This window comes from Talpa occidentalis, unplaced genomic scaffold (genome assembly GCF_014898055.3).
Source record: "Talpa occidentalis isolate TD23 unplaced genomic scaffold, MPIMG_talOcc4v2.1 talOcc4.13, whole genome shotgun sequence".
NCBI classification, from domain to species: domain Eukaryota; kingdom Metazoa; phylum Chordata; class Mammalia; order Eulipotyphla; family Talpidae; genus Talpa; species Talpa occidentalis.
In genome coordinates, this window is record NW_023601322.1 from 19,731,714 (window position 1) to 19,747,199 (window position 15,486).

A 15,486-nucleotide genomic window follows, 5' to 3' on the forward strand; every position below is an offset into this window, starting at 1 on the left:
ACCAAGCACGACTGCTGGAGTTTATTGGTAGCGGAGGCAGGCAGAGGGCGGAGGCGCTGCGATCACCCCCACCCCGTCCCAGCAGCTCCAATCCAAGCGCAGAGCAGCTGGGAGCCATCTGACTCCCGGCCGAGCGAGGAGGGCAGGAGGAGGAGCACGCTGCGGTGGAGCAGGCCTTTTGGCACTTTCAGCGAGGTGCAGCCTGGGTGGACAGCACAGAGTGGTCACCCCTGACGTCCTGCCCGCAGAGGCCTCGGATAAGGACTGAAGTGAGTGGAGGTGCAGGGAAGCACGTGGGAGAGGGCCCCCAACCTGGGCTCACGTACACACACAGCCAGGAGACCGTCCACACCATCCCTACCGGGAGTACAAAGGGAGCCTCCTCTATCCGGGACCACCTGGTCCTTGCCGTCTCTTGCCTTCGAAAGCTACCAGGGTCAGCACCACCTCCTTATGGCAGCAGGAGGAAACGCCAGTCTCCCCAATAAAACAAAACCTAGAGAGGGCAAAATTGGCAAGAGAAGTCCCTAGTGAGGGTATGTCATGGGTGCCATCACTCCTGCTTGGTGCTGTGGCCCCAAACAAGGCACAGGACCCTTCTGTTGACCCTTTTCCTTGCTGAGGCTGGAAAGGGGAGAGGGGTCAAGGATCCCGAAAAAGAAACAGATGCAGACCCTTCTGAAGGTAGCGTTCTGCCTTCAGAGATCCAAGAAGGAGAGGTGCAGAGAAAGAACTTCCTGGGAACACACACCTTTCCCCCAGAAACTGACACCTTGCAAGGTGACCTTGTAGACCCCAGCAAGACCATCACTTTGGCCCAGGGACAGACACACACACACCGCCAAGTTCCAACAGTCTGTTGGGAGGGAGATGTACTCGTTCCTTTCAGCCTTTGGCCGTGAGTCCCATCTCCACCTGCCCTGCCCCTCTGCCCCAGATAGCATCCACACATTTCCCTGTGACCAGCACCCCCAACAAGGATGCTGATGGAGCACCCACCACCTGCAAAGCCCTGTGTGAGTACTTTGCACTGTACTATCCAGCCAGTGACTTCCCTCCCTTGCAGGAGCCTAAATCTGCTCTCACCCCAACCCTGCACCCTCCACCCCATCTCCCCAGCTTCTAGCTTCAAAAGTAGCTCTCTCGCTCGCGCACTCTCTCTCTCTCTGGTGGTTGTTTCCTCAAAGTCACCACCCCTGTGTGTATTGGCCCTACTGAAGCTGTAACTTAAAAACTTTGAATGAAACACATGCAGGTATCATTAGCTGTTGATAAAACACAAGGGCTTGCATTTGTTGGCATCATTTCTGTGAATTCGTGGACATCAGCTCTTTAGTCACCCCTGATGATGGTCTGCTCTTGGGGAAATCCATCTTGATTTATATATTCTAGACCAGGGTGAATTTTTTTTCTATAAAGGGCCAACAGTAAATGTTTCAGGTTTGGCGGGCATAGTCTCAGCTAAGACTACTCAACTCTGCAAATGGAGTGGAAGCAAATGCAGACAATAAGCAAATGAATAGGCATGGCTGTGCGCCAATAAAACTTTCTTTATAAAGATTAGCAGCAGGCTAGACTTGGTCCCCAGGCTGTTGTTTCCTTACCCCTCTTTTAGACCTCTAACATGTATTTGGGCATCACAGCTTAATGGAGTGCATTAAGTGGGTAAGAAAACCTCAGCTTGAACTCAGAATGTTTGGGTGGCAAGGTCAAGCTTGCACCTCGCAACAGGTGACTTCTGAATTTTGGGAGTATCAGATGAAGACACTCCAGGCAGCCCTCTCTGAGAGGTCTCTGATGAGGGCTACACTGCACCAGTGTGACCCCCCGAGAGAAAGGGGAGGTTCCAGATTCACTGCCCCACCTATTGGAGGGTGGAGCTGAGCATCAAGGAGAAGCTAAAAAGGACCCACAGAGAAGATTAAGAGAAGGAGACTAGGAGACTTAGAGGAGGCACATGGAGCAAAGAAACATGTCGCAAAGAAGCCATGCTTGCTTCTCGGCCTTGGACTTGTACAGAGACTTGGGGGACATGGAAGGAGACATTTATCGATAGAAGAGATGTGGGTGAGAGACCCGTGGGGAGGCTGGCAATGGAAGCCTTTATCTTGACTTGTATTTTGATTTTGCTCCTTCCCTCCCAGACTTGCCTGGCCCCTTCTGCCCCTTTCCAATGGCCCTCACCAGAAGCTGCCTTAGATGTATCGCAAACTTTTTGGCCTCAGTAGTCCTGCTTTGGGATAACCCTGTTTGGCGGGGTATTTACCCATGAGGAGATGGGTAACTTTGGGTGTTTCATGAGGAAATTAATGAAGATGTTAACTATTTTCTTTCTCTTCTCTCCATTGCACACTAATTGTATTAAAGTTCTTTTATATTGAAGATCTTACACTCTAAGAGTGTGTTTTATCTTTATGTGGGTGGATGTCAGAACTCATTTAGAGCAGGCACGTTTGGGGACTCCAGGGTGCCCCTCATTCTGCCTGCTATCACAACCAATGGACACTTCAATGCTGTGTGCACATTTACAAACTGAAGTGCTCTACGCAGATAAATTGCTGTGTAGTTTGAGGGCTACATGATATGGGGGAGAGGGCAGATATGGGCCCTGATGTACCAGCCTAGAGGACCGTGCTAGGGTGGTAGTAGGGGGATCTACTGGGTTGCTGCAGGAGCTGAAGACTTTAGAATATGATCACCTGCGTTTTGGCATTCTTTGAAATATTGGTCAGCAGACTGACGATTAGGCACAGCTTTTTAATTGCTCTGTTCCTTCTGCTTCCACTCTTTCAGTTCCATCTGGGTTGCCTGCAGCTGCTGGCCAGATCCACTTTCCAGAGCCCAAGCAATAGCGAGCACAGGGAGATCACCTTCTGGTGTGGATGGCCTTGGGCACTGGACCAGCTGTCTCCGGCTTGAACATTGCGGTACTCCATCTTGCCACTCCTTGGGGCTGGAAGGGAGGGTGGCCTCTGAGTCCCACGCTGCCTCTTGCTCAGTTCCTGGTCAGATAACTCAAAGATGCTGTGTGCCCAGCAGCAATTCTGGGAAGCGTGTGGGTACGCTCTCTGTCCCAGAGGCTGGGTCCCCAGAGCCAAGGGTTTAGGCAACATGGGCATTTGGGCACCACTCCAGAGGCCGCTGCATCATTTCCTGGTGACTTTCAAACATACAGCAGTTGTTGGGTGGAGTAGCCTCTACTGGGCCAGCCTCTCTGGGAACCCCAGTAGCATCTGAGGAAAGGCCTTGACCAGCTGCCCTCAGTTTTGCCTCTAACCTCAGAAGGCCCCACACTCTCAGCTGATTACACTTCTCAGTTCTAAGCCAACACACTCATTCTATAGAGGAGGAAACTGAGCCCCAGAGAAGGGTCCCAGCCCTCTGGTGAGCAACACCCATTCTGGCAGCCAGGTCTCTCAACCCACCAGGGCAGGCAGCTTCATGCACCAAGATTAATGATGGTATTTCTTGCTCCTGCCTCTGCTCTTCCACACCCCCTTGTTTTAGTGGACACAAGAGGCAGGGCCCTGCAGGGCAGGGTCTCAGAGCTGTTGACAGAGCCTGGGGAGGTAGAGCTGCCCAGCACAAAGTAGGGGTTCTGTCATCCAGGGCAGGTGATGGCAAAGCCAAGGAAAAGTTGAGATCAAGAGGAGCAGCCTTCCAGCCTGGGCCTGCTTGCACCGTTTCTTTAAAGGGATGTGGCAGGATGTGGCAGCCACCCAGGGAGCCCTGACAGTCCAGCCCCTAGGGCCTGGGTGCAGTGACCTCACCAGCATTTCCAGCTTTTATGATCTGCCAATGAGGCCTTTAAGTGACGCCCTCAAGTGAGCAAACTGACCTCTCTTTGCAGCCTGTGCTCGGTGACCTTGCCCCATTGGAATGCCACTGCCCTGTGCATATCCCTGCCCGGACCACAGGCCATAAGGCTTAGCCTGGAGCACTGAGCAGATAAAGTAGGGTGGCCTAGGAGAGGAGAGAAAGTGAGCAGGTGAACTGATGACCACACGCAGGAGACAGAGCTCAACCCTGGAGAGACAAGATTGACCTTGATATGTAGAGCTTTGGAACAGCTGCTCAGTTACCCCAACCTTGGAATCTTCAACTGGCCCATCTTGTCCCCCTTCCCACTGCTGCTCACTCTCTGCTTGCCTCCCTCGGCCCAGGTGTCTCTGACAGCCATCATTTCCTTCCCCATAACCCCACCACACATGCAAGCATGACGTATGCATCCTGGTGACAAATCACTGAGTTCAAATCCTGATTGGACACTTTATAATGGAATGATCTTGGGCAATTTACTTGACCTTTTGGTACATCAGTTTCTTGAACAATAGGAATAGCGCTACAATAGGAATAGCACATCTTCTTCATAGGGTTCCTTTGAGCCAGTAAACAAGGCGATACTTAGGACATGCTTAGAAAAAAAGGCAGTTATTACTGTCACTGAACAATGAGACAGGCTAGAAGACATTCTGAGCCCCCCAACTTTTCCTTTGCTCCCCAAGCCAGTATGCAGAGATTCCCAGCAAAGCAGAAATCTCGGAACTAGATACACACCAAAAGACTCCAAGTGTGAGTGTTAGTAAAAGGCAGCAACATGGAACTTGGTGATCATCGGTCTACTACGTCAGACTTGGGCCTTTGCAAGAAATTATTATCCCTCTTTTAACACATTTCATAATTGAGGCGCAGAAAGTATAAACAGTTACTCATAGTGGCTCAGCCAGTAAATGACAGAATCAAGGTTTGACTCTACCCAAAGCCCTGTAGTTCAGTATTCTCTACTCTTCTAGTATTTTGGACTCAATCATACAGATGTATATTAATTCAGCACATATTAAATGAACATTCACTTCCAAAATGACTCTGATCTAGGTGTTGTCTACATGCAAGGTAGAAGAGATGGTTGGAAGAACAATAAGCACAAAACTATTTACATAATTGTACAAACAAGACAATAAGCTATTTCTCCCTGAATGTAGTAGTTAGGGTATAGACTAAGCTGTTATAACAAAGAGATCCACTTAAAGTTACTTAAGTATGACAACATTTGTCTCTTCTCCATAATAGTCTAGAGGTGGACTAGTGAGTGAACAGTTTTGTTCCATGTGGACATTCAGGGATCCAAGTTCAGCCCATCTTTTTTGCTGTACCACCTCCTTAGTAGAGATTCTCAACCTGGAATCCTTAGATAGAGCTCAAGGATTTGTGAACTTGGGCAGAAAGAAAAATTACATTTGTATTTTTACAAACTTCTAAGTGAAATTTAGCAATTCCTCCAGTGATAATAAAGCACTGTAATAACAGCATCAGGAAATTTGTTGCCAGTGGAGAGCACAAAGATTTTCATAATCACATGACAGTGTTACAAATCCCAAACTATCATTTAATGTAATGTTCATGACTATTTCCAAATTACAGTTGCTATCTATCCTGCTGCTGAATTTTATTATTTAATGCTAACAAAGCAGCACATTTTTATTATGTCACAAATTTGTGTGTGTGTTTAGTTGTTTTGACATCCAGATTTCAATACAATTCATTCCTTCTGTAATCCTATATATTTTATTTTATTTTATTTTTTTAAAGATTTATTTATTTATGCATACAAAAACTGGGGTACAGGCCAAAGGTGTGGAGGGTGAGAAGATTCACCAGAGACAGAGCAGCAGATCAACTGAAATACACTGCAGAGGGGAGCAGCAGGCAAGTCAGGAGAGGTCTGCTGCGCCATGTGGGTAGATGGCATAGCCGACTGTACGAGCGGCAATTTTATCATCTCCTTAGGAGTCAAATATGGGCGAATTTATGGAACTTTATGTTTAGCCCGTGACACCTCCCCTGATTGCCTGTCCTGTACCCGGATGCAGTTAGTCTCATGGCCTGACCTTTCCATTGTATTGGGAAAAAACAAAAGAACTAACAAAAGACTATTCAGAATTAAAAAAAAGAATTATTCCAGTAAATTCCATAGACTGAAACTGCCCCACGGATTGTCTTCACAGGCATGGTCAAGGGTGAGTCCTACTCATTTGTGACCCAGCACCTGGGAATACTGAAAGAGAGGTAGGAAGGGTTACACTTTCCTTCGAGGCAAGCAGTGCAAAACTTGCCATATCACTGCACCCAGGCATTGCTAATGAGAACTCAGTCAGACTGAGGCAACACAAAGCTAGCTGCAAGGAGAGCAGAGTAGGTCTCTCTAGTTTGGAGACCATACACCAAAAACTCTGTTGTATGGAAAGAAGGAAGAAGGAAGGTTAAGAAATAATCAAGAATTAGGACCTCCCCTGGTGGCACAGTGGTTGAGTGCTGGGTTGTGAGGCTGCCTGCAGCCTCTGCATTGCCAGTTCAATCCCCGGCCACCGGTGAGGGTTCCACAAAAAAAAAAAAAAAATTTTTAAAAAAAAATCAAGAATTAGTGTTTTCTTATCTCTAAAAGTAGAAAGTAGAAACAGGGTAATTGCTTTTTATTTTTTGATCATCTTTTTAATATCTTTTTTTCCAATGAAATCCCATAATACAGACAGAAGCAGGACATCTTGGTTAAGTAGAGCAGGGGACCCAGGGCCCTGCCAGCCTGGACACCCCATCCTTCCCTTTTCCTTACAGGAACTCTATGAGTCACCTCCTAGGAGGCCTCAGGCCCAGAACAGGTTGCCACTCGTGTCCTGGGTGGTGATCTTCAGCCCTTCCAGCCCTGCCTTGCCCTGCTGAGGACCACTCAGAGTTCAGCTAGATCTATGGGATCTCCCAAAACAGAGACCGAGCATTGGGGGTGAGGTAGGAAAGGCAGGGAAGGCTTGGGGAGGAGGTGGGAGGAAGATACATTTTGAAGAATTAGAATCGAGAGTATCTGAAGGGGAGATAGAGAATGGCATGAGAATGCAGGTGTGGACCTCAGGGGCAGGAACACAGAGGCCTACTGTCATGTGGGGGCGAGGGGCATCACCACAGCCTCGCTACCAACAGCTATGACTGACCTCCAGGGCCTCCTGACTGAAGACAGCAAGCAACAAAACAAGCTTCTTTCTGGAAAAACTAGAACTTCATCATGTTGGAGGAATGCTTTAATCAAGAATAATACTCAATTTTTCTCCCTCGATAATGAAGCTCCTATTTTGTAGCAATCACTAAAAGAGACTTTCATTCCAGTTAGGAGAGATATTTGAGCTATAAATAAACATATAAATAAGCAAGCAATTAACAGTGACTTTGCTATTGATATGAAAATATAGTAATAATTAGTATTAAATAGATACAAAAAAAGACTCAGCTATTGGTCTAAGGAGTACCAGTGAACATGAGAAGAATGTGCTATATGTTGGAATTAGCTCACAATGCTTTCAAGGGACAGAATTTTAGAGTCAGTCACAGCTATTTCAAATCTCAAGTCCACCACTGCCAGTGCGGTAAGCCTGTCTAAGTCACCTGTTTGACCGTCAGTTTTCTCACCTATGAAATATGTTACTGGTAAAATTGTGGTAATATTCAATGAGATGCTACATATAAGCATTTGATACTGAATCTGATACAATAAGTAACTAGTAGATTTTTTGTTATTAGCATTATCTAAAATGAGGGATCTCTGGTCAAAAAATTTAATCTGTGTATATTTATTTATTTTTTTAAAGATTTATTTATTTATGCATACAAGAACTGGGGTACAGGCCAGAGGTATGGGGCGAGAGGATTGACCAGAGACAGAGCGGGGAATAGAACAGGCAGATGTACTGAAATACACTGCTGAGGGGAGAGGTGGGTGAGTCAGGAAATGTCTGCTGTGCCATGTGGGTAGTTCCCTGGCCAGAGATCGAACTCATGCTGCAGTGGCTGCTGATGACTTCATAGGTTGTGTCTCAACCCCTTGTGCCATCAGGGAGACCCTAAAATGTATAAATTTAATTCATAAATATTGAATACTTTGATTGGCACTGTCTGCGTGTATACATAGATAAATATTTTAATGGATGTAGATTAATACCCTATGTAACTAACTTTGGGTCCAAGTAAAGGTCCTTTCAAAATAATTATATGAGCAATTATTGTACATAGTAACAAAATCCAGCATATCATCCAGAGACATTTCTCTCTGCTCAGAATTGTCCAGGTTGCAGACACCAGGCAGAAAGAGCTGTTAAGTGTGCTCAGTTGAATGTTCTTGCTGCTTCCACTGCTGCCACATGGGGAAGCTGCTGATCATTATTCCTGCACAGCCCTGTGGCTGCCTGGCCAATGTTTTAACAATAGCCACACAAATAGTATTACTAACAGTAATCAGCACTGTCAGAGACCACAGACCCCAAGTCCTGGCTCTGCTCCAGTTTGCTGTTTTTCATGTTTCCACTCCCCTAACCTCAGTCATTGTTTTTGTAGCATAACCTCTATGCCAAAGAAACTGTCAGGAGGGCTTCCCAGCCTTCCCCACAATCTCTGAACCCAAGTGATGGGTGAGTAGGTGAGAACATATCCCCCGTTCCTCCTACTTGGTCACCTTGACTCTTAAGGAAGGTTGCCAGTCAGTCACAAACTCACATGTTAGGAAGTATTAGGATACACAATGCAAATCTAGCCACAAAATAGGTCTTACAGTCATGGGTCACTTAGCATTTCTGCCAACAATGAGCCAGCTATACAACGGCGGTCTCTGTAGGCTACACCACACAGACTAGTACAGGGCAGATTTTACTCCTGGCTCACATAATCATGTGTTGTGACATGCGCACAATAACAAAATCACTCAGTGGTGTGTATTTCAGAATGTATCTCCATTGTTAGGTGATGCACGATTGTGTTCTCTTTCTCCCAGGGCAACTGATGCCTTTGCAAATTGAGCTATTTTCATATAAAGAATATTCCCTGAAAGACAACCCTCTACTTCAATTTATCCTAAGAAATAATTGGCATTCTCTTGATAGTAATGATAATAGTAAAATAGTTCATATATGATGAGTATTCTTGCCAAACCCTCTGCTCTCCCACCACAACCTGTGAGGTCTCTACTAAGACTACCCATACAACAGATGAGGAAGTGGGGTTCTGTCATTTATCCTAAGTCACTCACACCCAGGTGGAGCTATTTGTCTGATCCTCCTTTACCTATGTGCTTCCCCAGGCTACCCCTTCCAGGGAGAACAATTAGTGAAATTATTTATTTTTTGTTTGTTTGTTTTTTAGTCTTGTTACTCTCTGTTAATCTCAGTTAAGTAACTTTAGAAAATACTGGAAAAAACAAATGGCAGCAAGTTAGAGGGAATGACATTGGACTGAAAACTGGGGACCTGTGCTTTAGGTCCAGCTCTGCCAACATTTTGAAGGAATTGTAGTATCACTTCTCTGAGCCTTATTTTCCTCATCTATAAAGTGACAGGTGGACTAAATATTGTGTAGATCCCTTCTCACTAAAATTCTGTAATTTTGTGAAACAGCCACATTTTAAATCCTGAATCAACGAGGCATGATGACGTGTGTGCTTACCCAGGCATAAAACATTGCAGGAACAACCATTTGGCAAAGCCATCCATTTATTCATTCTTTCCAGAAGGCTTGAAGGGAATCTCTCAGCAAAGATTAGCGACTTGAAGCAAACAACTGTGAAATCCCAGGGTGAGCCAGATGCACTTAATCCAGGGCTGGTTATTGGATCACTTCTGATTCCTTTCTCTTATCTAGTCTTAATTTGCTTGTTAATGGCAGGTCCTTCCCCGCCCCCCCCTTCCTGCTATTGGCCATTCCTGCTCCTCTGAGGGGTGGTGGACACCAAATGTCACTCCTCTATGGAGAAATGGTTCTGCCTGGTGGCACCCTGGTCATCTCCATCCTGAGGAGACCCAGCTCTCACCCTCTCCCTGCTTCAGTCTAGACACATGGACTGTGGAAGGCATAGCCGACTGTACGAGCGGCAATTTTATCATCTCCTTAGGAGTCAAATATGGGCGAATTTATGGAACTTTATGTTTAGCCCGTGACACCTCCCCTGATTGCCTGTCCTGTACCCGGATGCAGTTAGTCTCATGGCCTGACCTTTCCATTGTATTGGGAAAAAACAAAAGAACTAACAAAAGACTATTCAGAATTAAAAAAAAAAAACAACTTGTACAACCCAGTGTTGGTGAAACAATGATGAAACAGGCACTTGTAAATGCTGCTGACTAAGTAGAAATGGGTCTGGCCTCGTAGGAAGGCAATTCAACACTATGAATCAAAAGTTTAAAACTGTTCACTTTTGTTTGCAATGCCCCTTAGTTTCCTACTAGAAAACTGAACTCCAAGAAGTAACTGTAGAATGGCAGCAGTGAGCAAGAGGCTGCTCAGGAAAGCATGTTTGTAATGGGAAAATGCTAGACACAAAGAAACTTTCCAAGAACAGGAGCTTCAAAAAATAAATGAGGGTACATCCCAAAAAAGGCACACTCTTCCTTTTCCATTGCAAATCACGTTGTAGAACATTTAATGATGGGAGAAACACTTGAGATGCTGTGTTATGTAAAAAGATTGGGTTACAAAACAGCCTCTGTAAGACAACCCCTTAAAAATCTGTTTATGTGTGTCGTTATAAAAACAGGAAAAAATGCCTAGAATATACACCCAAATATTAGTAGTGTTTATTTCTACATGGTGAAATAATACATGATGTTTATTTCCTTTTGGCACCTTCTTTTATTTTTATTTTATATCCAAAAGGACAGGTTTATTATATAAGAAAAGGGCAAGGAAAGGACGCTTGCACAGATACAAGCAGGCAGAAAGACCTCCCCCTGAAAGGGACAAGTTTGTGAAAAGAAACACCTGCATCATCACAGGCAGGCAGTCTTAGGACTAGAGCTGCCTTTCATCCTTTTAAATGTATTTTTATGAAACAAGAAAAATACACTCCCATATACATATATAACATTTAAAAGCAAAACCCACTAACAAGTCTTCTGCCCCAGGTGAGCAGCCGAGCAGAGCAAGCTCGGCTTGCTCTGGTTGTTCTAGGAACAACCAGTGTTTGCTTCTGGATGTTCTGCTTCACTCTTCTCTTCCTTGTCCTTCTAGCCAGAGAGCCCTGGATTTCTGCATGGTGGAGGGTGGAGGGTAGCTCTGTGAGTCTTTCCAAGAGATCCCCCCCACCCCAGGCCACAGAACTGTTTCTTGCCCTTACGCCGACCCTCCCTGGGATGCTGCATGGGCTGGTGGTGCATGGCTTTGCCCTGCATTCAGCAACATCATGTTGGTAATGATAGGAATATTTACACCACAGAAAGTGGCAGAAGCTATAGTCAGGCCCTTTTTTTTTTTTTTTTTTTTAAACAATCTGGAGTAAGCCCAGTGATCTGTGTTTTAACAGGTGATTCTGTTCCACAGCATTGGGTAGGACATCCCAAGGCCCCAGGGAGGACAGCTCCTGCTGCGTGCCACATTAGGGGCTGCTTCCCTCTAAATCTGGCTTTGTCTTTCCTCTGCTTCCATGAACATAAAACTCTTTCACAAATCTCTAATGCCCACTCCTTCCCACATCCACTTCTCCATGGGGAGTAGTATCTACCCCACTGAAGCCTCAGACCCTGAGATTGTGTGCCCCAGACCCTGAGAGTATATGCCACCGCCCTCTCCCACACATATATCTAGATTTAAATGATACAAAAGAACATCTACTAATGTTCAGATTTTTCCACATTGAGGGAAGTACTAAATACCAAAAGTTCAATAATCCTCTCCCTCTTCTTTTTTCACCTTGCTTTGTTTCTCCCTAAGGAAGTGCTTTGCCGGCTTCTTGAGTAATCAGCCCAGCCCGGAACTGCACCAAGAAGTGGCATTCATTTTCATTCAAGGCCTCACAAACAAACCTGGTCAGCTGAAGTTCCCCACTCACCTCCTTTCAGCTCTGGTGAGGACAAAGGGCCTGCTGTAGCACCTGTCTCTTGCCTGGGGGAACCAGTGAGAAGGTGAGAATGCAAAGACAGATCATCCTGGTCTTGAACTGACATGTCACAGGATGGGTGAGACTTTTGGACACATATTTGACCAATACTCTGGATCGGGGGGCGAACACAAAGTAACCTAGCCCCTCGCCAATCAAGACGAAGGCAATTTCATCTTCACTCGCCCCTAGAAAATTTAGACACAGTTGGTTCATCTTGGATCCACCTGTCACTTCCTGACCATTTGACCATCACCCTCACCTCTTATTTCGAAGGCAGGACTCTTTCTATCTGCACCGTTAGAAGCGAGCAGTCACATAAATAACTTGCATAAAAATAAAGTCACTTGCATTTGGCTCTGTGATGCACAGTGTGTTTCAGGAACAGCAGATTGGAGCTTCTCATTTACTTTGGCTGCAATTAATATTAAAACGAGGTGGCAGGGAGCAGGGACGGAGCCTGGCTTTAATGGCAGAGAAAATGAAGAGCAGTTAGCACCTAGAATTTTGCCCTGTGGCTTTGAATGGCTGGCTCAGCTGAAGTGGGACATTAAGGTGCTTGGTAATTCCCCCACAATTGTGACCCCACACTCTAACCCAGGACCGCAGCATCACACTCCTCAGGATGGTTTTCAGATATCCTTGTTCTCCATGTGCCTGGTGCAGCCACCCCAGTTCCAAAAGGTATCCAGGGCTAGAGCGGGACTTGTGAATTTCTAGCCCATTGGTCCAAGTACCCAAGGCTGCAGAAAATCTTCAGCACAAAAGAAAGGGAGAGGTGGGCTATTTTGAGATAATGTGCTGCAATTTATTTTGAAAAGAAAGTTACCTCAATACTTTAGCACTTTATTAATAACAAAACACTTGCAAGGGGCTTCCTCGCTGCTAATGGACCATCACGGAAACACAATGTCAAGATGAAGAAACTGACTTTCAGAGAACAAAGTCCATGTCCTGTTATAGCCCCTGAGCCAGGCACAAGGTAAATGCTTAACTCATGTTGGAGAAATGATAGCCCAAAGACCCAACAGACTGGACTGCATTAGAGTCTCACTTCTTACACTGTCCCCAGAGGGAGGCTAGTGCCCCACCCTTACCCCCTCTTCCGTATATCATCAGCATTAACAACCCACAGTGGAGGCTCTTGGCTCAGGAGTTTGCTGCGCTCACATTCAGAACAGATAAATCCTGAAAATTGCTTGAGACAGCTTCTAACCAATGGCAGATTGGTGCAGGTGTGTGAAAAACCCCAGCCTGGGGAGGGGGTGCGTGGCATCCTTGAGACACCCCTTCAATAGGGTCAGCCTGAAGTTTCAGACTTTTAACAGTGATGAATAATCCTCCAGTTCTTCCACACCACCTGGATGTCCAACGACTCAATTTGGACACTAACTACCCGTGGTTAACACAGACCCCACAGGTGAAGGGCTCATTCCAACAAGACTGCCCCACTTCAAAAGCCAATTGAAAATAACAAATCCACACTGCTGCTACAGGACAGACTACAGGTCGCCCCCTTTCTCAGGTTCTATAACTCACTAGAAAACTCCAAGAACTCAGAACAACACTTTATTTATGAGTGCAGTTAACAATAAAGGATACAAGTGAGGTACATGTCGTGAGGCCCACAGAAGTCCTGGGAGAAGGAGCCTCTGTCCCCTTGGGGTCAGGAAACACCATCCTGTCCTTACAGATGTTTACCAACCAGGAAACTCTCTGACCCTCACTAGAGTTTTCTTTTTTTTTCCTTGATTATATCCTATTTTTTTTCATTTTTATTTTTAATTAATATTTTATTTTATATAATTCTTACATCATTTTTCATTTTTGCACAATGTATGCATTATCATTTTGGTTATATTTCCCATACAATTGCACCCCCCCTTATTTTGACCCTATCCTTTCTCTCCCTTTCCCTCCTCCCCCGCATAGTGTGTCTCTGGTTTGTAGTTGCTTATTGATTTTGATTTTTGCTTTATATTAATTAGTCTTTTTCCTGGTCCCTTATTTAGGTTTTCTAAATTCCTGCTATGAGTGAGACCATCCGGTATTTTTCTTTTTCCTTCTGGATTATTTTGCTGAGCATGATCCCTTCTAGCGCCATCCATGTTGCTGCAAATTGTATGTGTTTATCTTTTTTGATTGCTGAGTAATATTCCATGGTGTATATGTACCACATTCACTTGTAATCAGGGAAATGCAAATCAAAACTACCATGAGATACCATCTTACACCAGTGAGAATGGCACATATTAAAAAAAAACTAGCAACAACAAATGTTGGCGAGGTTGTGGAGAAAAAGGAACTCTCCTGCATTGTTGGTGGGAGTGCAAACTGCTCCAACCACTATGGAGAGCTGTGTGGAGGTTCCTTGACCTATTAAAGATAGAGCTTCCATATGATCCAGCAATTCTACTCCTAGGTATTTACCCAAAGGACACAGAAACATTAATTCCAAAGGACACCTGCATCCCTATGTTTATAGCAGCACTATTTACAATAGCTAAGCTTTGGAAACAACCCAAATGCCTCACTAGAGTTTTTGTCCAAGTTTTGTTACATGGGCACAATTGACCAAATCAGTGGCCACAGATGGTTGAACTCAATTCCCAGCTCCTCCCTGCAGGTGGGGGCAGGGACTGAATGTTTCAACCCTCTAAACAGAGAGTTGATTTTTCTGGTGATCAGTCTTCATCCAGAAGCTGGGTCCTGAAGGGTCCAGGGGCCCTTCAATTAGCTCTGAAGTGGTGAGAGGGACTCATCAAGAATAACAAAACACCCTCCATCACTCAGGAAATTCCCAGGGTTTTAGGAGCTCTATGCCAGGAGCCTGAGGCAAGGACCAAATAGATTTTGTATTCCACCACCCACGAGCAACTCCTAACCAGTTTCTCATAGATGTCCTTCCTTAACAAGCCATCCGCACACAACTCCCTTGCCAGGGATCAAATGCAGAACACTGCACCTAGGATGAAGGGTGAATATGACACTCCTTGATGGCAGTCGCTGCACTGCCCAGGGGCATTCATTCTATTATGTATTCATTCATTTGACAAAGGTGACTGATGTGCCAAGCAGCATACCAGGCCCAGGACAAGGAATAATAACTGTCAGTCATGGTTCCTGCCCTTGCTGGGTTTATAATCTACCTGGAAGGATTGGCCCTGACCAGGTAACTATTCCTATGTTGCTTGGTCATCAAAAGATCAGAGGAGGTTTGTGAGTCATGCAGAGGGTGATTCAAAGTCATTGAAGGCTTTGGGGTGGGGTCAGGACGGTGAGACTTGAGGCCATCAGTGTTTTTTTAAGACAGCCTGCTGGCCTGGTGCATGGACTATGTGGCAGTAGGAATGGATGCAGCATCGAGGAGATTGCTGCAGGAGTTGGGGTCCAGAGGGAAGTGGTTAGGATTAGGGCCTAATGGCCTAGAGTTAGGCAGAGATGGAAAAGAATGAAAAGATCTGTGGGACTTACTAACTTGGAAGATCAGAGCCCCTCAGTGGAAGAAAATCAAACAACCCATGGATATATAACTACATCCTAAGCTAGATGCCTCCAAGGACAGTTGGAGGTCAGAGAGAGGC

At 45.4% G+C, this 15,486-nt stretch overlaps 1 protein-coding gene across 5 annotated transcripts in view; it reads left to right on the plus strand.

Moving 5' to 3' along the window:
• Window positions 1-13,606, plus strand: part of ZBTB7C (zinc finger and BTB domain containing 7C) — a 332,722-nt gene extending 319,116 nt beyond the window's left edge. For 2 of the 5 annotated variants that reach the window (XR_008551354.1, XR_008551355.1), the window contains 2 exons: window positions 2,794-2,927; window positions 11,737-13,605. The gene's annotated coding sequence lies outside the window, so the exon portion shown is untranslated. Of the gene's footprint in view, window positions 1-2,793; window positions 2,928-9,497; window positions 9,626-11,736 lie in introns of those variants that run through there. The other 3 variants (XR_005124626.2, XR_008551356.1, XR_008551358.1) reach the window with 3 other exon arrangements.
• Window positions 13,607-15,486: the final 1,880 nt, after the last annotated feature.